The 25,805-nt window shown below is 40.4% G+C and overlaps 1 protein-coding gene across 1 annotated transcript in view; it reads right to left on the bottom strand.

The window, feature by feature from the left end:
• The window catches only part of LOC134387219 (zinc finger protein 177-like), a 60,160-nt gene extending 36,387 nt beyond the window's left edge, over positions 1–23,773 (bottom strand). The window contains exon 1 of the mRNA XM_063109624.1: positions 23,509–23,773. The gene's annotated coding sequence lies outside the window, so the exon portion shown is untranslated. The remainder of the gene's footprint in view (positions 1–23,508) is intronic.
• Between the last annotated feature and the right edge of the window lie 2,032 nt (positions 23,774–25,805).

Genomic DNA, 25,805 nt, shown 5'->3' with positions numbered 1-25,805 from the left:
TATTCTGATCTGTACCCTTTTGTTATAATAAACTGTAACCATGGGTTAAGTAGTTCCTGAGTCCTGTGGGTCCTTCTAGTGAATCACTGAGCATGAGAGTGATCTTGAGGATCCTCAACACAAATGGTTTTTTGAATTCAGACATCTTTCAGCTCCTCCAAAGCCATGTAGGCCGGTTGCCTCCCTTAAAGTCTTTATTTCTGGCTTAAGCCTTCATTTATTCCTCAAATATTTATGAAAGGCTTTCTCTTTGCCAGGTAATACACTAGACACTGAAGAGAAAGCAGTGAACTATATATAAAAGATCCTACACTTTAGGTATCTCATGTTACAAAGGGCTAAGCAGATAATAAACACAAATACTAGGGGTCTTCAAAAAGTTCATAGAAAATGTGTATGATAAAAAATTTATGCATGGATTTCAATTTTTTTTGCACTAAAATCCTTTTTTTTTTTTTTTCCTGGAACCAAACCCTTGTGTTATAGCATTGTGCTCTAACCAACTGAGCTACCTGGCTAGCCCAAACAATGGCCTCCCATTTTTGTTTATTATTATTATTATTATTATTAATTTGGGCAGCTGGCTGGTAAGGGGGTCTGAATCCTTGACTGTGGTCTTATAACACCATGCTCTAACCGACTGAACTAACTGATAGCCCTGCACTAAAATAAACTCATACTAACTTGTAACATGTGAAGAGAATCTAATTTGAGGTACTAAGACAGACAAGCTATCAGTTTGAAAAGAGTCCCCATCAGAGTAACATGAATTCTGCTAAAATCAAAGCAAGAACAAACATCACGTTTATGATGATGCCTGAGTGGAAGAATGGTGATATAATCGATGCTTTATGGAAAGTTTGAGGACAACACCCTCCACACCCCAAATCGACAGTTTACAAAAGGACGACATGAGATGATAGGATGAGATAATGTTCAAGATGAAGCCTACAGCAGCAGACCATCCACAACAATTCGCCAGGAAAAACATCTTGTTCACTGAAGAGGACCAGTGATTAACAACAGAAACAATAGCTGACACCATAGACATCTCAACTGGTTCTGATTACACAAATCTGGTTGAAAAATTACAATTAAGCAAACTCTCCACTTGATGAATGCTAAAACTGCTGTGCTCAGATAAGCTGCAGACAAGAACAGAGCATTCAATGGAAATTTTAAACAAGCAGGATCAAGATCCTGAAGTGTATCTTCAAAGAACTGTAAAAGGAGATGAAACATGGCTTTACCAGTACATTCCTGAAGACAAAACACAATCAAAGTAATGGCTACCAAGAGGTGGAAATGGTCCAGTCAAATCAAAAGAAGACTGGTCAAGAGCAAAGGTCATGGCAACAGGTTTTTGGGATGCACAAGGCATTTTGCTGGTTGACTTTCTGGAGGTCCAAAGAACAAGAACATCTGCATATCATGTGAGTGTTTTGAGAAAGTTCGCCAAAGCTTTGGCAGAAAAACACCCAGGAAATCTTCACCAGAGCATCCTTCTCCACCATGACAATGCTCCTGGTCATTCTTCTCATTAAACAAGGGCAATTTTATGAGGGTTTCAATACGGTATTATTAGGCATCCACCTTACAGTCTTGATTTGACTACTTCTGACTTCTTTTTGTTTCCTATTCTTAAAAAATCTTTAAAGGGCACTCACTTTTCTTCAGTTAATCATGTAAAAAACATTGCATTGACATGGTAAGTTCCCAGGACACTCAGTTCTTTAGGGATGGACTAAATGGCTGGTTATCATCACTTACAAAAATGTCTTGAATTTGATGGAGCTAATGTTGAGAAATAGATTATATTTTTATTTTTATCTTTTAATTCCATTTTTCCATGAAAAATTTGAAGTCCCCTTGTATGTATTATATCAGATGGTAATAAGTGCTATGGATAAAAGTCAAGTAGATAAATGGATAAGGAATATCATCCTCCACTTCTCCCACCACACACACACACACACACACACACACACACTTACACACTCAGGACTTTTTCTGTCCAAGATAATGATGGCCTAAGAAAATAACCATTCAGAATATTTTGGATAACTACTATCTGGCTTGCCTAAAAAAGTAATATTCAACTTTTGATCCAAAGCATTAGAGTAATACTATGATTCACAAAATAAACTCTAAGTACATTTCAAATAGTGGCTCACTTAACAGAATATCACTTAGAAACACTCAAAGAGATCTGACCCTCTCCCCCGAGGTCCTAGCAGAGGGCAGAAAATGTATGGAGTGAGTGGAGTGCTCAATCAGACATTATCCAAAGTTTGTCCATCAGCTTATTGATCAGTTCTACTTTTTTCCCATTCAATTTTGCTTTTATTTTTATTCCTTCTTACTTATGCTTATGTTCCCTCTGTTGATCTCTTTCTAACATTTAGAAATTTCAGAGAGTTCATTTTTTAAACATCTTAATGAGGTATATTTTTAAAATGCAGAATTACAAATACATAGTACATTATCATGAATTTCTACATCCTGACACACTCATTATGCCACACCTAAATCAATACCCCACTCTCCTACCCAAATGGAAGCACTATTCTGACTTCTAATACCATAGATTAATTTTGCCTGTTTTTGGACTTCATATATATAAATAAAACCATGCATTAGTTTGTGTCTAACTTCTTTCATTCAACATTATGAGATTCATCCATATTGCTGTGTGTATCTATAGCTAGTTCTTTTTCTTTCACTGAAAACTCCTCCATAATATATGAGGGGACTTCAAGAAGTCTGTGGAAAAATGGAATTAAGAATCTTAGCAATTAGAGTTCCAGTCAAGATGGTGGAACAGATGGTCCCATGTCATTCTCTTCCACAAATCAACCTATTTGCAACTATAAAAATGTAACAACAGCCAAGCTGGGGCCACTAGGGCTCAGGGGAAGAGGAGGAGAGACCTATGCAGTTCATGAAGGTGGGAGAAGCCACGATGAAAGAAAAAAACTGCTCAGAGTGTTTTGTGCCATGGCCGCTTTAAGGCTGGAGCTGCTGAGCACATAGAGCAGGAGTTGGCAGAAGCTGCAGCTGTGCCCTTCAGATGGAGTTGCCTGGAGGTGGCAGGGGAGAAGAGGGCCTTAGTGGCCCACAGGACAACAAGACCACTAATAGGGTTCCCGTGGACCCACACAGGAGGAGCCAGAACTGAAAAAAGGCCAGTGAGTCATCCCAAGGGACCAGTGCAGGGCCCGTCCTATGGGAAGTGTTTGGAGCATAGGCGGTGGAGGAGATGGGCCCACTGGGAGAACACTGGGATACAGCAAAGACCCCCAATCAGTGCAGGACTACTCAAGAGGAGGAGACTTGTCAGGAATACAGAATTGAATGGGGTGCAGTTTGATGAAAAGATGCAAGCCCTGATCAGGGTTTCTATACAACCCAGGTGCATTAGGTCTCTGGAAAGCCAGAAGTATCTATAAGGTAACTATTAAGCCCTGAACTGCACAAAAAGCCTTCCCTAGGGAAACAGCAGCAAAGTAGCAATTTAGCTCAAACACACAGCTCAAGTACTGGTTCCCACAGGAAGTTCCCTCTTTTTAGAAGTAAGCAAAGGACAACAAATTAGTTCCGGCCTAGGCACACCATCAGTGTCTCGAAGCCTCCCAGGGGACCTGAGACTGGAGCCAGGATGGACCCCTCGCCCACAACCAGGCACACCATGCCAGTGCCTCAGGGCCTGCCAGGCAATCTGAGGTATGGAACTGGGGACTGGACCCTGCCCCCACAGCCAGGCACACCACCAGCACCAAGGAGCATGCCAAAAACATCACCTCCATATGGGTGGCCCACCATAGACACCACAGTAACCACAGCTGCCACAAAAGGGGCTAGACATCACAACCACCATGCAGATGGTCCACCAGCCACTGGAGTGCATTGACACAAGGAGAGTCACCAGCAGAGACTAAAGAAAAGAAGAGGATGTCTCTCTCCACAAAGCCCATTCCAGAGTGACAGGAGAAGCATCTGCTCTATGATAATATTGGGGGACCTGAACACACCTCCTAGCATTAGACAGATCATCTAGGCAACAAATCAACAGAGTAACCATTACTCTTTCAGAGGGAGAGAAGAAATCTAGGGTTATCAGTGGTGGGAGGGAGAGTGGGATATGGAGAGATTGGACAAGGGTCATAAAGAATAAGTACAATTTGTAACAATACATATACTAGGAATATTGATTTGATCAACTATGATTCAATTAAAAAAATTAAATACGATTTTGGGAAAAAAAAAGAATCTTGGCAATTAGTTTATAGGAAAGACAGACACAAACTAACATTGACAAGTATTTTTCCAGGGCTTACCACATGCCAAGCTTGGTGATATGAATGCAATGGTGAAAGCAAGGTCTATGGCAACCATTGCAGGCTGTCACAACTATCCGAACCTCCTGTGGTAGTTGGCAAGCAGCCACAGATACTCATAAATACACACAATATATTTATGCATTCTTGTATTGATTGACATTTGAGTTGCATTTAATATTGGGCTATTTCAAATAAGCGTGCTATATGGTTGCATTAAAGGGTATATTCTTATGTTCAAATTTAGTAAACAATGTCAAACTGTTCAAAATATCTTTCTACTTTACACCACCAGCAGCAGTGTATGCAAATTCCAGTTTTGCTACTTTCTGACACCTGGCATTTGCATTTAGCCATTCTGAAGTGTACAGTGACAGATTTTATTTACATTTGCCTGATTACTAATGATGATAAAAAATTTTATTTTTCATGCTTACTGTCCTTTAACAGTGCATTTTGTGAAGAGCCAGCTCAAGCCGCTTATTCATTTTTCGATTGGATTGTTTGAATTTCTGGAATTAATCTGTGAAAGTTCTTATTATATTCTGGACACAAGCCCTTTGTCAGTTACACATACAGTAATTCTCTTCTCTCTAAGACTTTCTTAAAGGTATGTTTTGATGAACAAAAGTTCTCAAGTTTAATGTAGTCCAGTTTATCTTCCATTTATACTCAGTCATATTTATAACTTACATAAAGAAGTTTTTCCCAACTCCCAATGTCATAAGATATTCTGCTCTGTTATCTTCTTGAAACTTTATTATTTAGCTTTCACTTTGAAATTTAGAATCCATTGGTAATTGATTTTTGTGAAGGATGTGAAGTTGGGGGGTCAAGATACCTATTTAAGGGGAAAACATATTCATTCAATGAAGCTTCTGGGGTAAATGATTATTACTACTATATGGTGATTGCCAAAGGGTGATTTTTAAATTCGTCACTCCTACATCTATCTGCTGGCATTCTACGTAGAAGGTGGTCAGTATCTAAGTACATGACTTTTAAAAATCATGTTTCTATGGGGAAGGGCCTCTTTTACCTGGAGCAGGATAGAGAAAATACCTCAGAGCCATTAGCCTCTTTAGCTTTTATAGAATCTAAAAGAGACAGCTTTTCCTCAACCTGCTTGAAACCAAACACATTCACCCCTCATTCTCTGGACTGCTTAATTCCTCTGCTGCATTCATCATTTAATCAGGACCAGTTTCTCGAGGTCTCCACAGAGTTAAAGCCAACTGAAAACAATTCCTTGTTCTCAGCCTGTGACTCTCACATAGACTCTTAGTACAAATCCATAAGACAGAAGAATGCTTTGAGGCTGCCCGATCTTCTTCATGGAACCCCCCCCCCCCGAACCAGGTACCAAATGTACATCATCAAGTATAGTCCCAGCCACTGGGGAGAGGAGGGAGCAGAAGCTCAGGCTCAGCAGGCTCGATAGATAGCTCAACTGGCAAGGAGTATCCTGGATGTTTGGCCTCAGCTGGGGACTGAGGAGGGGCTCAGGGTTGGCTGCAGGACCACCCAGAGAATTTGGCTGTCTGTATATAAACATATACACCTTGGTAAGATTGACTTGACACATATGAATTATCTTGGAGTACTTATCTTTTCAATGCTCAGCCTTTCAGTCTAATTCCTCAACTGATTTTCTATTCACGAAACTAAAGCACTATAACGTTTTTGGTTTTCTTTTTTCTATTTTTACTTGATTTATACCATTTTAATGAATCTTTTTTTTACCATCAGTTCTATAACAAAGATTTAATCATATTTCCTCACTCAGCATATTCCTCTATTTCCGTAAATGGCTGCTAGTGTCAAACTTGGAATTAATCCTTAATGCACACTTCTCCCCTCTCAATCTAAGATATAATTAACCAATTAATCAAAAGATCCATGATACTGTCTCTATAAGGAACACTTCCCATACCGTGACACCCCTCCCCTGAATCTCTATTCCCATCTGGCTAACTCCATTTCCTTGTATTTTTTATCTCAGTTTAAATGTCATGTCCTTGATGTAACCTTTTTGGGTTTTTACTACTGCACTCACTCCCATAAAAAACAAAGCCTTTTTTGGGGGGGTATTTTCTCTTAATATCACTCTCTGTTTGATCTTCAAATTCATCATAAACTTGAAATTATAAATTTGTTTGGTTAGATGTTTTTATATCTCCTCTACTATACTGTAAAGAGATCATTGAAACACAGTATAATTAAATTGTCAAGTCAGAGATAGAATTTTAAAAGCAGCAAGTAAAAAGCAACTCATTACATACAAGGAAGCCCCCACAAAACTGTCAGATTTCTCAGCAGAAACCTGGCAGGACAGGAGAGAGTGGGATAATATATTCCAAGTGCTGAAAGAAAAAAAATTACCAACCAAGAATACTATACCCAGCAAAGCCCTCCTTCAGAAATGAAGGAGAGATAAGGATTTTCCCAGACAAACAAAAACTGAAGGAGTTCATCACCACTAGATACGTCTTACAAGAAATGCTAAAGAGAGGTCTGCAGGCTGAAACAAAAGGACACTAATAAGCATCATTAAAACATATGAAGATATGAAACTCACTGGCAAAGGTAAGCATATAGTCAAATACAGAATACTCTAATACTGTTATAGTGGTACATAAATCACCTAACTCTAGTATAAAGCTTAAAAGACAAAGTATTACAAATAAAAATAATAATTTGTTAATGGATTCACAATATAAAAAGTAAATTGTTACATCAATAACAAAGGGTGTGTGGAAGAATTAAAAGTGTACATTTTTGTATGCAATCAAAGTTAAGTTGCTATCAGCTTAAAACAGATTGTTATGACTATAAGATGTTTTATGTAAGCCTCATAGTAAATACAAATAAAAAACCAGTAGTAGAGACACAAAACATAAAGAGTAAGAAATCAGAGTATACCAGCACAAGTCATCAAATAACAAAGGAAGCAAGAAAGACAGAAACAAAGGAACTACAAAACAGAAAACAATTAATAAAATGGCAACAATAAGTCTTCATCTAGCAATAATTATTTTAAATCTAAAAGGATTAAATTTGCCGCTTAAAAGACATAGAGTGACTATGCCTTGGGTTGAACGTCCTCCCCAAACTTAATCCTCACTGTAACTGTTGAGAGTAGGAAATCATATTATGGTAATTGAAAGGTGGGGCCTTAAAGAGGTGATCAGATTGTAGGACCATGCCATAATGAATGGATTAAAAATGGTGGTCATGGGCATGGTTCTGAGGGCTTTAGAAAAAGAGTGAATGAGAAAGTTAGTCTTTGCTGTCTCTGCTCCACCATTTTTACAATGTGATACCTTGCTGTCACTATTGCCACCACCAAAGCCTTCATCAGATGTGTCCCTGGACTTTGGACTTCCCAGCCTCTGAAACTGTTAAGTACTAAATTTAATTTTCTTATAATTTATCCAGTTCTGTGTGTTTTATTTTAAGCAACAGAAATGGACTGATACAGGCTGAATGGATTTAAAAAAGTAAGATCTAACTACATGCTACTTACAAGAGATTGACTAGCTTTAAGGGCACACACAGGCTGAAAGTGAAGGATTGGGAAAAGATATTCCATGCAAGTGGTAACCAAAAGTGGCTAAACTTATATTAGACAAAATAAACTTTAAGGCAAAAGCTGTCACAAGAGACAAATTCATTATATAATGACAAAGGGGTCAATTCATCAAGAATATATAACAATTATAAATACATATGCTCCTATATATGTAGAAAGCACCTAGTACATAATGCAAATGTTAACAGATCTGAAGAAAGAAATAGCAATGCAATAATAGTACGGGACTTCAACATCCTTCCAATAATGGACATGTCATCCCGACAGAAAATCAGAAAGAAAACACTGGACTCAAACAACACTATACACCAAATGGATCTAACAAACTTTTACAGAACATTCATCCAACAGTAGCACAATACACATTCTTCTCAAGGGCACACAAAACATTCTCCAAGACAGATCATATGTTAGGCCACAAAACAAGTCCTAAAAATTTAAGAAAACTGACATCATATCAAGTATCTTTTCTGACCACAAGAGTGTAAAAGTAGAAATCAATAACAGGAGGAAAACTAGAAAATTCACAAATACATTGGAATTAAACAACATGCTCCTGAACAACCAATGAGTCAAAGAAGAAATCAAAGAGAAATCAAAAAATATCTTGAGACAAATGAAAATGAAAACACAACATATCAAAACTCATAGGATGAAGCAAAAACATTTCTAAGAGGGACATTTATAGCAATATTACCTACATTGAAAAAAAAATATCTCAAATAAACAACCTAACATTACACCTCAGGGAACTAGAAAAAAGAAATAAGCCCAGTTATACAAAGGAAAGATTATCAAAGATCACAGCAGACAAATGAAATAGAGATCAGAAAAGATGAGTGAGACTAAGAGCTGGTTTATTTGAAAAGATAAAGCAAACAGAAATCTTTAGCTAGACTAAGAAAAAGAGCAGGCTCAAAAAAAAAAAAAGTCAAAAATGAAAAAGAAGACATTATAGTTGTCCTGTGGTATCCATGGGGGATTGGTTCTAGGACCTCCACGGATACCAAAATACTCAGATGCTCAAGTCCCAGATATAAAATGGCATAGTATTTGCACATAATCTATGCACATTCTCCTGGGTACTTTAATGACAAGAAAAAAAATTTTTTCCCCAATATTTTTGATCCATGGTTGGTTAAATCCATGAATACAGAAACTACAGATGCGGAGGGCCAGCTATACTACCGATACCACAGAAACAGAAATCATAAGAGACTATTATGAACAATTACATGTCAACAAATTGGATAACCTAGAAGAGATGGACTAATCTCTAGAAACATAAAATCTTCCAAAACTGAATCACGAAGGAATAGAAAATCTGAACAGACCAATAACAAATATAGATATAAATATATAACAGGGAAATTATTAGGGTAATTGCTTTCCATGATTACGGAGGCTGAGAAGTCCAATGATAGGCTGTCTGAAAGCTGGAGGATCAGACAAGCTGGTAGCATGGCTCAGTCCAAGTCTGAAGGCCCGAGAACCAAAGAAGCTGATGGTGTAACTCTCAGTTGGAGGCCAAAGGGCCAAGAGGCCCCGAAGGCCAAAGAACCTGGAGTTCTGATGTTCATGGACAGAAGAAGGGTGTCCCTCTCTGTAAGAGAGGGGCAGGGGGAGCAAAATGAGGAGTGGAGAGAGAGAGAATTAGGTATTATACCTTTTTGTTCCATCTGAGCCCCAAGCCAATTAGATGATGCCTGCCCACACGTGGGTGGATATTTCCCACTCAGCTGACGAACTTACACACCAATCTCCTCTGAAAACACCCTCACAGACATGCCCGGAAACAATGCTTCACCAGCCACCTAGGCATCTCTCAGTCCAGTCAAGATGACACCTAAAATTAACCATCATTACAAGTAAAGAGACTGACTCAGTAATCAACTCTCCTTCCCCAACAAAGAAAAGTCCAGGACCAGATGGCTTTTCACTGGTACATTCTACCAAACATTTTAAGAATAATTAACAGCAATCCTTCTCTAACTCTTCCAAAAAACTGAAGAGATAGGAACACTTCCAAATTCATTTTATGAGGCCAGCATTATCCTGATATCAAAGCCAAAGACACCACAAGAAAAGAAAATGACAAATATTTCTGATGGACACAGATGTAAAAATGATCCAAAAAATATTAGCAAGCCAAATTCAACAGCACATTAAAAGGATCATAAGCCATGATCCATAGTTCAAGTGGGATTTATCCATAGGGTGTAAAGATGGTTCAGCATACATAGATCTGTAAATATGTTACACCACAGTAACAGAATAATGGACGAAAATCTTAGGATTACCTCAATAAGTTCAGAAAAAGCATCTGACAGATTCAACAGCTTTCATGATAAAAACTCTAAACAAGTTAGGCATAGGAGGAATGTACCTCAGCATAATAATGGCCATATATGACAAGCCCACAGCTAACATACTCTGGTTTAAAAGTGAAAGTTTTTACTTTAAGATCAATAACAAGACAAGGGTGCCCACCCTTGCCACTTCTATTCAATATTGTGGAATATACTATAAAGCAAATGTACCACACAGGGCTTGGTTTTCCAAAGTCTTGCAGTTTCAAATATTGAACTTGCAAGGACAGGAAATTTTCCTCAGGCCATGAGTCTCTGGTGTGAGATAAAGAATTGTTGCACAGCAGGTTGCTGGCTCAGAGACAGACTAGTTAGTGACTGTTATGTAAAGATACTGAGAAATTGCTATAAGAAGGAATGTTTGTTAAGATCAAAGCTTTTGTTGATAGCATTATTGGAATGTCATCTGGTTGTTTCACTGAAAGATACCAGCCCTCTTCTTCCTTCCAGTGGCCCAAGCTGAAAGCCGGTTTTTCAGATTTCTAGGAGGAAATTCTGTAGTTTGTTGCTCGACCGGAAATTGCCCTCACGTCCCATTTCTGTCAGGTGATGGACTCCACCCTGGAGCTGCCCAAGATGGCGGTGGCTGCGGCAGTTGGCGCAGAGTAGCTGAGGTGGAAAAGGCGGCCACTGGGCCTCAGGCAGCCGGTAAACTTGTGGACCTTCCTCTTGCCATCTCTTAAGGGAGGACCGCTGCTGGTGACAGGTCGTGGGGGCTGACCGCCACTTTGCCCTTGGCAGGAGAGGCTGCCTCATTTACAGGCAACAGCTTTGAAGTGTGGAGCAGGAAAAGAACTGATTCTTAGCTGCAAAAGCGAGTCTCTAAACAGGGAACACAGCGCTGGGGCTGCTGTTGATGCTGCCAGGATCCCAGAGGCCGGGGCCACGCTGAAGGCGGCCAGCTGGCCTATTCAGGCCGGCATAAAAGAAGATTCTTGGGAGCGCCCGAGCCACGCCGAGGGACCGAGTGAGCAGCCCAAGGTGGCGGCAGCCGAGAACGGGGATGGTGACGATGCAGAGGCAGAGAGGGAGCCGCCCGACCTGGCACAGCCCTGTGAGTGACCCCTGGCCCGGCCCTGCTTGGGGGATGGATGCCCACCTGGCTTCTTCCTGCCCCACTGGGCCACTTACCGGCCCCGGGGCTGCCTCCATTTTCTCAGGTGGTGGCGGCTCTGGCCCGGCTTGGCCAAGCCTGTCCTTCTCGCCGGGCTCAGCTCCTCACTGAGCCTTCCCACTTGCTTGCCTCGGTGCGGGGCTTCCCAGGGCCCACGGGCTGGCCTCCCTTCCCACTCCCTCTGCAGTTCTCTGGCGGGGCTGGTGCCATGGGGCGTCCCTGGCCAGCGTCAGGAGGGCAAGGAAGTACGGGCTGGGCCGACTGTCACTCCACCGCACCCTGGGCTGCGCCCCCGGTAAACTTCCTGTTACTGGGAGGCAGATATCATCTCTGTGGCCACCAGTTTGGAAAAACGCCTAACCGATTTCTGGTTACAATAGTGTGGTCGGAGCATCCCTGAGTTCGCTTGAACCTGCCGGAGAGCTGACTGCGGGCGGGCACCGGACTCGGTCCGCACCGGGGGGATTCACAGGTGAACTGTGTGCTGCAAGTTCCTCCCCCAAGGAGATCATGCTCTGGTGTGGGAGATAAGACAAGTACACAAATAATCGTGATACCAGGAGGAAGGTGATAAGTCCCGAGAAAGAGCTACACTGTGCTACAAAGGCACCCAGAGTGACTGGTCGTCTGCACCTAGCAGAAACCTGGTAGACTTCCTGGGTGAGGCAGTGCCGAGCACAGTCTTGAAGGCCCAGCTGACAGACGAGGGCTGCAGAAGACACGTCACAGCCCAGACCAGTGCGCACAGAGTGGGAAGACGTCTGGCTAGGGAGGCGGAGACTTGACAGAAACCACACACCTTGTGAGGTCGCCACTGCGTGATCCAACAGCCTGGGCCAGAGCGCACAGAACAGGGAGAAGTCCTGCATGGGAAGTGGAAGCTCAGCAGAGACCACACACCCTGCAGTACTGCCCCGTGATCCAGCAGCCCAGCAGAGTCCAAGCTGACCAGAGAGGTGGCTCCCCAGAGAAGCCCAAGACCCAAGGCAACCACACACACAAGGCACTAGAGGCCAACTGAGCAGTTACGGAGGTAGCCATACCAAACTGGCAACCACAGCAACATCTTAGTTAGTCAATAGTCTCAAACAGGTGGACTGTGAAACCACCTGCCACAATGAATAAACATCAAAAAAAAGATACCAGAAATACAAATTCAAGAAAGTACACCACCAAAAGTTAATAAATCTCAAACTCTAGATCCTATAGAACAAGAAGCCCTTGAAATGACTGACAAGGAATTTCGAGTGATAATTCTAAGGAAACTGAATGAGATACAAGAAAACTCAGCTAGACATCATGATGAAACAAGGAAAAGTATACAGGACCTGAAAGAGGAAATGTACAAGGAAATCAATGTCCTGAAAAAAAATGTAGCAGAACTTGCTGAACTGAAGAAGTTATTCAGCGAAATAAAAAACACAACGGAGAGTTTAACCAGCAGGCTTCTCGAAGTTGAAGAGAGAACCTCTGAACTTGAAGATGGGCTGTTTGAAATAACACAAGCAGACAAAAAAAAAAAAAAAAAAAAGAATCAAAGACATTGAAGAAAATTTGAGAGATATCAGACAACGTTAAGCGCTCAAATATCCGAGTCATGGGTATTCCATAAGGGGAGGAAAACAGAGACTGCATTGAAAACATATTCAACAAAATAGTGGCAGAAAACTTCCCAGGTATAGGAAAAATCACAGATCTTCAGATCTAGGAAGCACAACGATCTCCAAATGTATTCAACCCAAAAAGGCCCTCTCCAAGACATGTTATAGTCAAATTGACAAAACTCAGAGACAAAGAGAGAATCTTAAAAGCTGCAAGAGAGAAGCGTCAAATCACCTATAAGGGAGCCCCAATCAGGCTAACATCAGACTTTTCATCACAAACCCTAAAAGCTAGAAAGGAATGGGATGATATATTCAAAATACTAAAAGACAAAGATTGCCAGCCAAGAATACTCTACCCTACAAGGCTACCCTTCTGAAATGAAGGGCAAATAGTATATTTCTCAGACAAACAAAAACTTCAGGAGTTCACTACCACACGACCACCATTACAAGAAATCCTCAAGGGAGTACTGGGTTTGGTTCCTGAAAAATAACTACCACTGCCATAAAAACCCAAGAAAAATCAAAACCCACTAGTATAATAAAAATGGCATTCATGAAGAGAAAATAAACAAAAACATTATCTACAACCTAAGGAACCAACAAACACAGAAAACAAACAGTAAATCAAAAAGCAAAGAACAAAAGACACCTAAGACAAGCAAACAACCAATAAAATGCTAGGAATAAATCAACGCCTTTCAATAACAACTCTTAATGTAAAAGGCTTAAATTCCACAATCAAAAGACACAGACTGGCTGACTGGATTCAAAAGGAGGACCCAACTATATGCTGCCTACAAGAGACCCACCTCACCCATAAAGATTCACATAGACTAAGAGTGAAAGGATGGAAAAAGATTTACCATGCAAACAGAAAAGAAAAACGAGCTGGAGTAGCTATTCTTATATCTGACAAAATAGACTTTAAACTAAAAACCATAAAAAGAGACAATGAGGGACACTACTTAATGATAAAAGGACTGATCCATCAAGAAGACATAACAATCATAAATATGTACGCACCCAATGTTGGAGTAGCCAGATTTATAAAACAAACTCTATTAGACGTAAAGAAGGAAATAGACACTAATACCATAATAGCAGGGGACCTGAACACCCCACTGTCAATATTAGACAGATCATCTAGGCAAAGAATCAGTAGAGAAACACAAGATCTAAACAAGACTCTAGACCAATTGGAATTGGCAGATATCTACAGAACATTCCATGCAACAACCTAAGAATATTCATTCTTCTCATCAGCACATGGATCATTCTCCAGGATACATCACATATTAGGTCACAAATCAAGTCTCAATAAATTCAAAAACTTTGGAATTATCCCATGTATTTTCTCAGACCACAATGGATTAAAACTAGAAATTAATAACAAACGAAACTCTGGAAACTATACAAACACACGGAAATTAAGCAGCATACTACTTAATGACATATGGGTCCAAGAAGAAATCAAGCAGGAAATCAAAAAATTTATTGAAAATAATGAAAATAATGATACATCATACCAAAACCCGTGGGATACTGCAAAAGCAGTATTAAGGGGGAAATTTATAGCATTAAATGCTCACCTCAGAAGAATGGAAAGATGGCAAGTGAACAACCTAACACTTCACATTAAAGAACTAGAAAAATAAGAACAATCCAAACCTAAAGTTAGCAGACGGAAAGAAATCATTAAGACAGAGCAGAACTGAATGAAATTGAAACCCAAAAAACAATACAGAAGATCAATGAATCAAAAAGTTGGTTTTTTGAAAAGATAAATAAAATTGACAAACCATTAGCATGGCTAACAAAAGAAAAGAAGAGAGAAGATTCAAATAACAAAAATTAGAAATGAAAAAGGCGATATTACAACTGATTCATCTGAAATACAAGGAATCATTCGAGACTACTACAAACAACTATATGCCAACAAATTTGAAAATCTGGAGGAAATGGATAAATTTCTGGACACACACAAGCTCCCAAAACTGAACCGTGAAGACGTAGAAAATTTGAACAGACCAATAACAATAAAGGAGATTGAAGCTGTTATCAGAAGGCTCCCAACAAAGAAAAGCCCAGGACCAGATGCCTTCACAGCAGAATTTTACCAAACATTCAAAGAGGAATTGACACCGATTCTTTACAAACTATTCCAAAAGATTGAAATGGACGCAAATCTCCCAAACTCTTTCTATGAAGCAAACATCATCCTGATACCAAAACCAGGTAAAGATATAACCAAAAAAGAAAACTACAGGCCGATATCCTTGATGAATATAGATGCAAAAATCCTCACTAAAATACTAGCAAACAGAATACAGCAACACATACGTAAAATTATTCATCACGATCAAGTGGGATTCATCCCAGGGATGCAAGGTTGGTTCAACATACGCAAATCAATAAATGTGATACACCATATTAATAAACTCAAACACAAGGACCATATGATCATCTCTATAGATGCTGAAAAATCATTTGATAAAATTCAGCACTCATTCATGACAAAGACCCTCTATAAGTTAGGTATAGACGGAAAGTATCTCAACATAATTAAAGCCATATATGACAAACCCACTGCCAATATCATCCTGAATGGGGAAAAGCTGAAAGCTTTTCCTTTAAGAACAGGAACTGTTCTTAAGGATGCCCACTCTCACCACTCCTATTCAACATAGTGTTGGAAGTACTAGCCAGAGCAATCAGAGAAGAAAAGGAAATAAAGGGCATCCAGATTGGAAAAGATGAAGTCAAACTGTCCCTGTTTGCAGATGACATGATCCTATATATCGAACAGCCTAAAACCTCTAAAAAAAAACTCTTGGAATTGATAAATGATTTCAGCACAGTAGCAGGATACAAAATCAACACACAAAAATCAGTAGCATTTCTTTTCTGCAGCAGTGAACATGCAGAACGAGAAATCAAGAAAGCCTGCCCATTTACAATAGCCACCAAAAAAATAAAATACTTAGGAATTGAGTTAACCAAGGAGGTGAAAAATCTCTATAATGAGAACTACAAACCACTGCTGAGAGAAATTAGAGAGGATATAAAAAGATGGAAAGATATCCCATGCTCTTGGATTGGAAAAATCAACATAGTGAAAGTGTCCATACTACCCAAAGTGATATACAAATTCAATGCAATCCTCATCAAAATTCAAAATTCAAAAGACATTTTTCTCAGAAATGGAAAAAAATATCCAGACATTTATATGGAATAATAAAAGACCACGCATAGCCAAAGCAATGCTGAGCCAAAAAAATAAAGCTGGAGGCATAACACTACCTGACTTTAAGCTATACAACAAAGCTATAATAACCAAAACAGTATGGTACTGACATAAAAACAGACACACTGACCAATGGAATAGAATAGAGAATCCAGAAATCAACCCACACACTTACTTCCATCTGATCTTTGACAAAGGCACCAAGCCTATTCACTGGGGGAGGGACTGCCTCTTCAGCAAATGGTGCTGGGATAACTGGATATCCATATGCAGGAGAATGAAACTAGATCTATACCTCTCACCATATACTAAAATCAACTCAAAATGGATTAAGGATTTAAATATACACTCTGAAACAATAAAACTTCTTAAAGAAAACATAGGAGAAACACTTCAGGAAATAGGACTGGACACAGACTTCATGAATACGACCTCAAAAGCACGGGCAACCAAAAGGAAAAATAAAGAAACAAATAAAGGGATTATATCAAACTAAAAAGCTTCTGCACAGTGAAAGAAACAATTAATAGAGTTAAAAGACAACCAACAGAGTGGGAGAAAATATTTGCAAAATATACATCTGACAAAGGATTAATATCCAGAATATATAAGGAACTCAAACAACTTTACAAGAAAAAAACAAGCAACCCAATTAAAAAATGGGCAAAAGAGCTAAGTAGGGATTTCTCTAAGGAAGACATACAAATGGCCAACAGACATATGAAAAAATGCTCAACATCACTCAGCATCCGGGAAATGCAAATCAAAACCACACTAGATACCATCTCACCCCAGTTAGGATGGCTAAAATCCAAAAGACTCTGAACAATAAATGCTGGCAAGGTTGCGGAGAAAAAAGGAACTCTCATACATTGTTGGTGGGACTGCAAAACTGTGCAGCCTCTATGGAAAACGGTATGGAGGTTCCTCAAACAATTGCAGATAGATCTACCATACGACCCAGCTATCCCACTGTTGGGAATAGACCCAGAAGAATGGAAATCATCAAGTCGAAGGTATACCTGTTCCTCAATGTTCATCGCAGCACTCTTTACAATAGCCAAGAGTTGGAACCAGCCCAAATGTCCATCATCCGATGAGTGGATACAGAAAATGTGGTACATCTACACAATGGAATACTACTCAGCTATAAAAACGAATGAAATACTGCCATTTGCAACAACATGGATGGACCTTGAGAGAATTATATTAAGTGAAACAAGTCAGGCACAGAAAGAGAAATACCACATGTTCTCACTTATTGGTGGGAGCTAAAAATTAATATATAAATTCACACACACACACACACACACACACACACAAAAAAAAAAAAAAAAAAAAAAAAACAACCGGGGGGGGAAGAAGATATAACAACCACAATTACTTGAAGTTGATACGACAAGCAAACAGAAAGGACATTGTTGGGGGGGGGGAGGATGGAGGGAGGTTTTGGTGATGGGGAGCAATAATCAGCCATAATGTATATTGACAAAATAAAATTTAAAAAAAAAAAAAAAAGAAAGTTACCAGCCTATATTGTTAAACTATAACACCACCTTTGTTCTCTTCCTGTAACTTCCTTGTCTGGAAAATAAATGCAGGAAGAGAACCTCAATTCAGCATTAATTTCTGAAGGAAGAGATCCCTCTTGCTTGAGGGTTCCCGTGGGACTTTAACCACGTTGGGGCCTCTCACTGCTTAGAAGAGATGGGCTTTGAGTAATCCTTTGCGTCTCCGTCACCCAGGGGAAGTCGGCTGACAAATCCGTGGGGGGCAAAGCAACAGCAAGCAACACAACATAGCACTGTAAGTCCTAGCCAGAGAAAATAGGCAAAACAAAGAAATAAAAGGCATCCAAATTGGAAAAGAAATTGTTAAATTGTTCCTGCAAATAACACGATCTTATGTATATAGAAAACTCTGAAGACTCTACCAAAAAAACCCTGTTAGAACTAATAAATTTATTAAAGTTGCAGGATAAAAAATCAACATGTAAAAATCAGTTTGGTTTATTTAACTAACAATGAGTTATCTGATAAAGAAATTAAGAACCACAATCCAATTTGAATAGCATTAAAAGTAATAAAATACTTAGAGATAAATTTAACAAAGGAGGTGAAAGACTGGCACACTGAAAAGTATAATACATCAACGAAATAAATTGAAGACAGAAATAAATGGGATGATATTCTGTGTTCATAGATTAGAGAAATTAATATTGTTAAAATGTCCATAGTACCCAAGGGGATCTATAGATTCAGTGCAATACCTTTCAAAGTTCAAAGGGTATTTTTCAAAGTAATAGACCAAAAAATCCTAAAAGTCATATGAACCAACAAAAGATCCCAAATAGCCAAAGCAATCTTGAACAAGAGGCAAAAAGCGGGAGGCATCACACTGGCTTATTTCAAAATATATTACAAAGCTATCGTAATCAAAACAGTGTGGTACTGGCATAAAAACTGACATATACCAACGTAACAGAATAGAAAGCCTAGAAATAAACTTACACAGTTGTGTTCAAATGATCTTCCAAGGGTGCCAAGAATGCACAATGGGGAAAGGATAGTCTCTTCAATAAATGGTACTGAAAAAACTGGATATCCACATGTAAAAAAATGAAATTGGATTTTTATCTTACACCATACACAAAAATAAACTCCATATAGATTAACAACTTAAACATAAGACCTAAAACTGTAAAACAGCTAGAAGAAAACAAAGGGAAAAACCTTCTTGACACTGGTTTAGGCAATAAGTTTTTGGATAGGGCCCCAAAAGCACAAGCAACAAAATAAAAAATAATCAAGTGATACTACATCAAACTAAAAGCTTCTGATCTATAAAAGAAACAATCAACAGAGTGAAGAGACAACCATGTAAAGCTTTTAGATATTAAAAAATAAATTAATTTGAAAAGGAGGCAAACCTTAAATGTAAACAGAAAATTTAAATGTAAACAAGCATAATAGCATATTAAATTGATAACATGACCACGCAAAAAGAAAAGACTAAGTTCAAGGAAACATTTGAACACAGTGCTCTGAACTCTATATCCTTAATAAAGACAAAAGGAAATGAAAAGAAAATCAATACATTACTGAATAAGATTACAGTTGGTAGTAATACTGGAATTATAATTTTTGAAACTACTGTACACATACTGTAGGATAAAACAAATAATATATTAATGCTATTAGGGACCAAACTTTTTATCATAAGAGAAAAGAAATACAAATATAAAATAGGAGAAAGCAAGAACATCTTATAATATTAAATTTGTTCTGGGAATATGAGTATGAATTTGGGATGTAAGAAAATATATATTCTAGATGTCCAGTGAAAGACCTAGACACAACTATACCACAGTAGCACTGAACCCATGCATCACACAGACATTGGTGTCTAAAAGGAACCAGGCTTTTTTGGAGAAATCATAGATTCCAAGTCTGTAACAGGAAAGTACAATGTGAACTGGGGATTATTTTATACTTAAAAACTAATAGGTTGTGTGAAAGGGACACAGGAACCAAGTTAAAACAACCACTTTTGGCCAAATTTGGGAAACTTTGAGCATCAAAACAAATGACAGCAGTTGACTATGATACAGTGAATGAGAAAAAAAAAAAAAAAGTTGTGATACTCTCCAAAAAGAAAAAATACAGACAGCAGGGGAGGTGGGGAATGAAACATAACTTCTCTTCAAAGATGACTGCCAACTAAAGAATGGAGAAGGAAAAACAGATTTAGTAAAAAAAAAAGAAAAAAAATTCTATTTTGTAAACTACCAATGTAAAAATGGGTACAGGCAAAAATCAACAAGTGATGCTAAAACCATTAGGTGAAAGGCTGTTGAGGAACAGATTATTCCTCTTAACAAAGTATCACCCACAGATGACTATAAGAAAAAGGTAACTATACAGGTATCAGTACCTTGACCAAATGCTTAGCATCACTAATAAACAATGGGACAATCTGCCTTATATGCCTCCTGATGAGATAGAATATAAAGTACACAACATGGCCTAGGAAATTTTCAAGTCTCTTAGACCTGCTCAGTCTAACTCAGTACCTACTGGCTCTATCTGACTATTGAGAACATGAAATGTGGTTAGTGCAACTGTGCAAATGAATTCTTAACTTACTTTTAAGTTTAAAAATAAAATTGATTCAGTTATTGAAAAACTTTAAAGTATGTTTGGAACAACCTGGGTTTGTAAATCTACTTTTAACAACAAGTATCAAGAATTTCCAATGAAAATTAGGATCCTCATTGAGATGTGCTGTAAATGTATAATACCCACTGGATTCCAAAGATTTAGTACTAAAGAAAAGAAATGTAAAATGTCTCAATAATTTTATATTGACTACAGTAGTCATTAATTTCATTAATAATTTATAGTGATAACTGAATGTGCTGGGTTAAACCAGATACATTAAAAATAATTTCACATATACATTTAAAATTTTCTAACTTGGCTACAAAATTTTTAAAAAATCACATCTGTGTTTTGCATTATATTTGTATTAGACAGTACTGCTCCAAGTCTACTTTACAAGAAATACAGGACATAGATAAGTTAAAATCATGCAAAAACAATGTCGCATCAGAATGCAAACATTTTACAAGTTAATGCTCCTGGAATCTTCAAAAGTCAAAGTTGTATTTAAAAAAAAATTCAGGCAAATATTCTAGGTTAAACATTAACATAAAGATCTAAAAACAAAATGCAATGTGCAAATCTTGTCTGGATCATAGTTCCAAAAACACTGACAACTATAATAGATACTTTTGTACAACTGGGAAAATTTAATTTTCTTGGGAGAACAATGAAGTTTCGTTTTCTGTTTGGTAGAAGATTCTCATTCTTAGAAGGTACACAATTGAGACTAAACGTGAAATGAATGCCTGCAATTTAAACGGTTCATCACAGCAAAGTATCTATATACAGAAAAGCAAATGAAACAAATCTTAACAATTAAGTGAATTTAGGTTAAGGGTTAATAGAGGTTTGTTTTACTGAAGCTACAGAATTTCTTTAGAAAAGAATTTAATGGGTCTTCCGGTCAAGATGGCAGAATAGACGGTCCCCAGCGTCACTCTCTCCCACAAATCAATGAATTTACAACTATAAAAATGTAACATCAGCCAAGCTGGGGCCGTTGGAGCTCAGTGGAAGAGGAGGAGAGAGCTAGGGAACTCATGAAGGCAGGAGAAACCACGATGAGAGAAAGAAAAAACTGCTGTCAGTGTTTTGGACTGTGGCCGCTTAAATGCTGGAGAACATGGAGCAGGAGCCAGCAGAAGCTGCTGCTGTGCCCTTTAGATGGAGTTACTTGGAGGCGGAAGGGGAGAAGAGGACTTTGGTGGTCCCCAGGACAGCAAGACCACTAATAGGGTTCCCATGGACCCATGCAGGAGCGAGGAGCCAGAACAGCTGAAAAAGGGGAGCCATTCAGAAGCGGGTAAGTCATCGCAAGGGACGGACGCACAGCCCATCACATGGGAAGTGTTTGGGCACGGGCGGTGGGGGAGACAGGACAAACCGGGAGAAAACTGGGACACAGCAAGGACAGATGATCTGCCCCCCAATTAGCACAGGACCACTCAGAGGAGATTGGTCGGGAATGCAGAATTGCATGGGGTGCAATTTGATGAAAAAACTCAGGCCCAGATCGGAGTTTCTATACAACCCATGTGCATCGAGTACTTGGAGTGCTGGAAGTACCTATAAGGTCAACCATTAAACCCTGTGCTGTACAAAAAGCCTTCCCTAGGGAAATAGTAGCAAAGCAGCAAATTACTCAACCACACAGCTCAAGTACTGGTTCCCACAGAAAGTTCCTACATGTTAGAAGTAAGCATAGGACAAAAAGTTGGTTCTGGCTCAAGCACGCCAGCAATGCGTTGGGGCCCACCATGGGACATGAGGCATGGAGCCAGGGGCAGGACCCCCACCCACAACCACTCACAGGAGCAGCACCTCGGGGCCCGGCCCAGGAACGTGAGGATTAGAGCTGGGACCAGACCCCACTCCCACATCCAGGCACACCACCAAAGCCTCGGGTCCCCCCAGGGACCGCAGCTGGGGACCGGGCCCTCTTCCCAGACCCAGGCACACTGTGACAGCGCCTCAGGGCCCCACCCAGGGGCCCGAGACATGGAGAAGGGGACCTGACCCCCTTTCTGCAACCAAGCACACTGCACCAGCACTTTGGGGCCTGCCCAGAGACCCGGGGCATGGATAAGGGGACTGGACCCCCCCCCACAACCAGGCTCACCACACCAGTGCCTCGGGGCCCACCCAGGCACTCGGGGTATGGATCCGGGGACTGGACACTCTCCACAACCAGGCACACTGCTAGCACCAAGGAGCATGCCAAAATCATCTCCGCCACGTGGGTGGCCCACCATAGCCACCACGATATCCATGGCTGCTGCGAAAGTGGCTAGACGCCACAACCACCATGCAGATGGTCTGTCAGCCACTGGAGGAGTGCATTGACACAGGGAGAGTCACCAGCAGAGATGAAGAAAGGAGGAGGATGTCTTCCCCCACAGAGCCCATAGAAGAGGCATCTGCTCTATGATTGCATTGGGGGACCTGATCATGCCTCTCAGCACTGGACAGATCATCTAGGCAACAAATGAACAGAGTGACCATTATTCTTTCAGAAGGAGTGAAGAAATCTAGGGTAATCAGAGGGGGGAGGGAAAAGAGGATGGGGAGGGATTGGACAAGGGGCATAAAGAATAATTACGACTTGTAACAATATATATGCTAGTAATATTGATTTGATCAACATATCTCAGTGTTGAACCCCCAAAATATGTATAATCAATTTTGATTCAATAAAAATTAAATTAAAAAAAAGAACTTAAAAACGAATATCTTGGAAAAAACTCGTCAAAACTGATCTTCCTTATGGTCAATTCAACTCCAACTTCTACTTACAGAAATAAGCCTGCATCGTCTTCCTAAGACTAACCCATTTTTAAGCTCTGGGGGATTTACAGGGCTCTGAGGTGAGACTGAGATGCTGACCTGAGCAGAGAGCTGAGAAATCCTGCTTCTCCTTGTGCTAAGTTTTGTATTTATATGCATTCATTCACTCATGCATTTAATTATATCAGATTCACGTGCTCCCTAACAGACTATGAAGGTTTACCTTTCTACCTGAATATAACTTATCAAACTTCAAGAACAGACACCCACAGTCAGAACAATTCCACCAAGCGCTCACCGGGACACCACAGAATTGCCAGGTTGGTGAGGACAGGAAGACGCCGGGATCAGAGTCTGTCACCGTGACCCGGACGGCGGAGACGCTTTTTCTTCTGGAAAAAGGGCAAAAGGTTGCTTTGGAGGCTTTTGAAAAGGGGTGCCCAGCGGAAGGAAAGGCCGCGCCGATCCGCCTCCTCCCGGGACCGAGGCCGGGAGCGGCCTCCTCAACCCCAGAGGGCGGAGCTGGCCGGGGCTCTCTGAAGAGAGGCCGCGCCTCGGGAACGCCCCCGAGAGGTGGAGCCGCCTAGAACGCGAAAGGCGCCGGCGGCATTTCACTTCGCGCCTCCCCTTCGGACGTCCCCCACGCCAAGGCCGTACCCTGGCAGGGCCTGACGCCAAGAACCGAAAATTTACCTCACACACCGAGGGGAGTGCGCAGTCACAATGGCCGCCAGTACGCGCACGCGCAGACGCAGAGAGCCGCGCACGCACGCGGAAGGGGCGGGGCCTGGAAGGGAGAAGAGAGAAGGGAAGAGCTGCGGTTGCTGCTTCTTCCAGCTCCGATCCCAGTAGATACGCTGTTTACCTCCGGCGAAGACGCGGTTTGGTTTGTCCCGGAGTGCAAGGACTTGATTTTTGGTCATTTCACACGCAGAGACTCGAGTGCTCCTGCTCCTTGGTAGGTGTTCAAAAATTAGCACCAAGATAAGACTATGGGGACTCCTCTAGGTTTTGGTTGGAATCCTGAACCTGTCGTCACGTATTAGTGACAAAGATTCTTTGCTTGACCAAACTAGTCAGGCTCCTGAACCTTCTCTTAGGCCTATCTGCGCACATCCTTGTAAAATCCAGTTTTAGCAAGAACTGTATTAATTTGGTTTAACCAGAATATCATCCCACCAGCTCCTGTCAAAGTAAGTAATATAGAGCCGAATCTGGCGTTTTATTTGGGAGAACAGAATTGCAATTCGGACATACAGACCAGTGTGGACTACGATATTTCCGAAGAACAAAGAAAGGTTTGGGAGTTTTATTAGAAAGAAAAATGCTACATACTGCTTTGAAAGAAAGCTCATTAGCACTAGTGTAGTTGTGGGGAGCTGGCAAGCTCTGGTTGGTGAGTGACTGAAGTAGGTAAAACTAGTCTTAGGGTTATGGCAGGTCGTTTTAGCAGCTACTAGGGTATGGCTGGTTGGCTCAGTTGGTTAGAGCACTGCCTTGTAGCACCAAGATCAAGGAAGGGTTCAGATCCCTGTACTGGCCACCTGAAAACAACAACAAAACAAAAAAACCCCCAGCTACTAGGGTAATCTGGTCTTAGGGTTATAGCAGGCCGTTTCAGCAGCTAAGCTTGCAGAAAATTCTTGAGCAGGTGCTATGTGCCTGAGTAATTTTACCCTAGGGCCCCTCCGCTCTGATTTAGTCTGGGTATGACAAGAATGACCCAATTTGTGTAACCAACCTTCACATTCCATATCAGATCACCTTCGATATATAATGTGTTCCTCATATTCCACCATCCTGTAGGTGATGTCTGATCACCCTGGCCTGTCTTCAGCAAGAATCCTGCTAGGTTGGTTTAGCCAGAATCTCCCTTTACTCTTGGTGTTTCCTTTTAGTAATTTTCTGTCCATGGACTCCCACCCTGCTCTTTGGCTGTAAATTCCTACTTGCCCATGCTGTACTGGGAATTGAGCCCTTTTCTCTACTGAGGTCTCTGTCTCGCTATTGCAACTGTCATGAAAAAAATCTGTTTTTACTACTTTTAACTACTGTCCAGCTTTGATTTTCTTTGACCCTAGCTTTGTGACCTCTAGGTCTCAATTTTCTGGGAAAGTGAGACAATATTCCCTTATAGAGATGGATGTGAGTGAACTGAATTAATGGTAACTGAATTAATTCATGTAGAACTTTAAAAACACTACCTGATACATAGTAAACAATATTTTTCATCTTAAGTAACAAAAAGAAAGATCAAAGCAGCCATACATGGGGAGGGGAAGAAGGCACCTGGAACCAACCCTTGGTGTTGGCTAGGAGTAAAGGAAAACTAGGTTCTCCAGTGCTAGGATCCTGCAGGGCATAGTATTTGGATGTTACAAGCTTTCTCTAGTTCTCAGTATGGGTAGTGGTGGTAGAGCCCAGAGTTCCATACATTTGGGTTTGTACCCCAAACCAGATGGTTACATCCCACACCCTCTCCACAGCAATGTGGGATTGCCTTTCAGATTCAGGTGAGCCACCCAGCTGAACTTCCTGCTATAGATTAAGATGATCAGAGATGCGAAGGAAGACACAGCAGACGAGATGCAGGTG

The sequence above is a fragment of the Cynocephalus volans genome, chromosome 10, assembly GCF_027409185.1.
Source record: "Cynocephalus volans isolate mCynVol1 chromosome 10, mCynVol1.pri, whole genome shotgun sequence".
Taxonomy (NCBI): domain Eukaryota; kingdom Metazoa; phylum Chordata; class Mammalia; order Dermoptera; family Cynocephalidae; genus Cynocephalus; species Cynocephalus volans.
The sequence above is the reverse complement of the archived record's forward strand: the minus strand, read 5'-3'. Positions and strand labels throughout refer to the sequence as shown.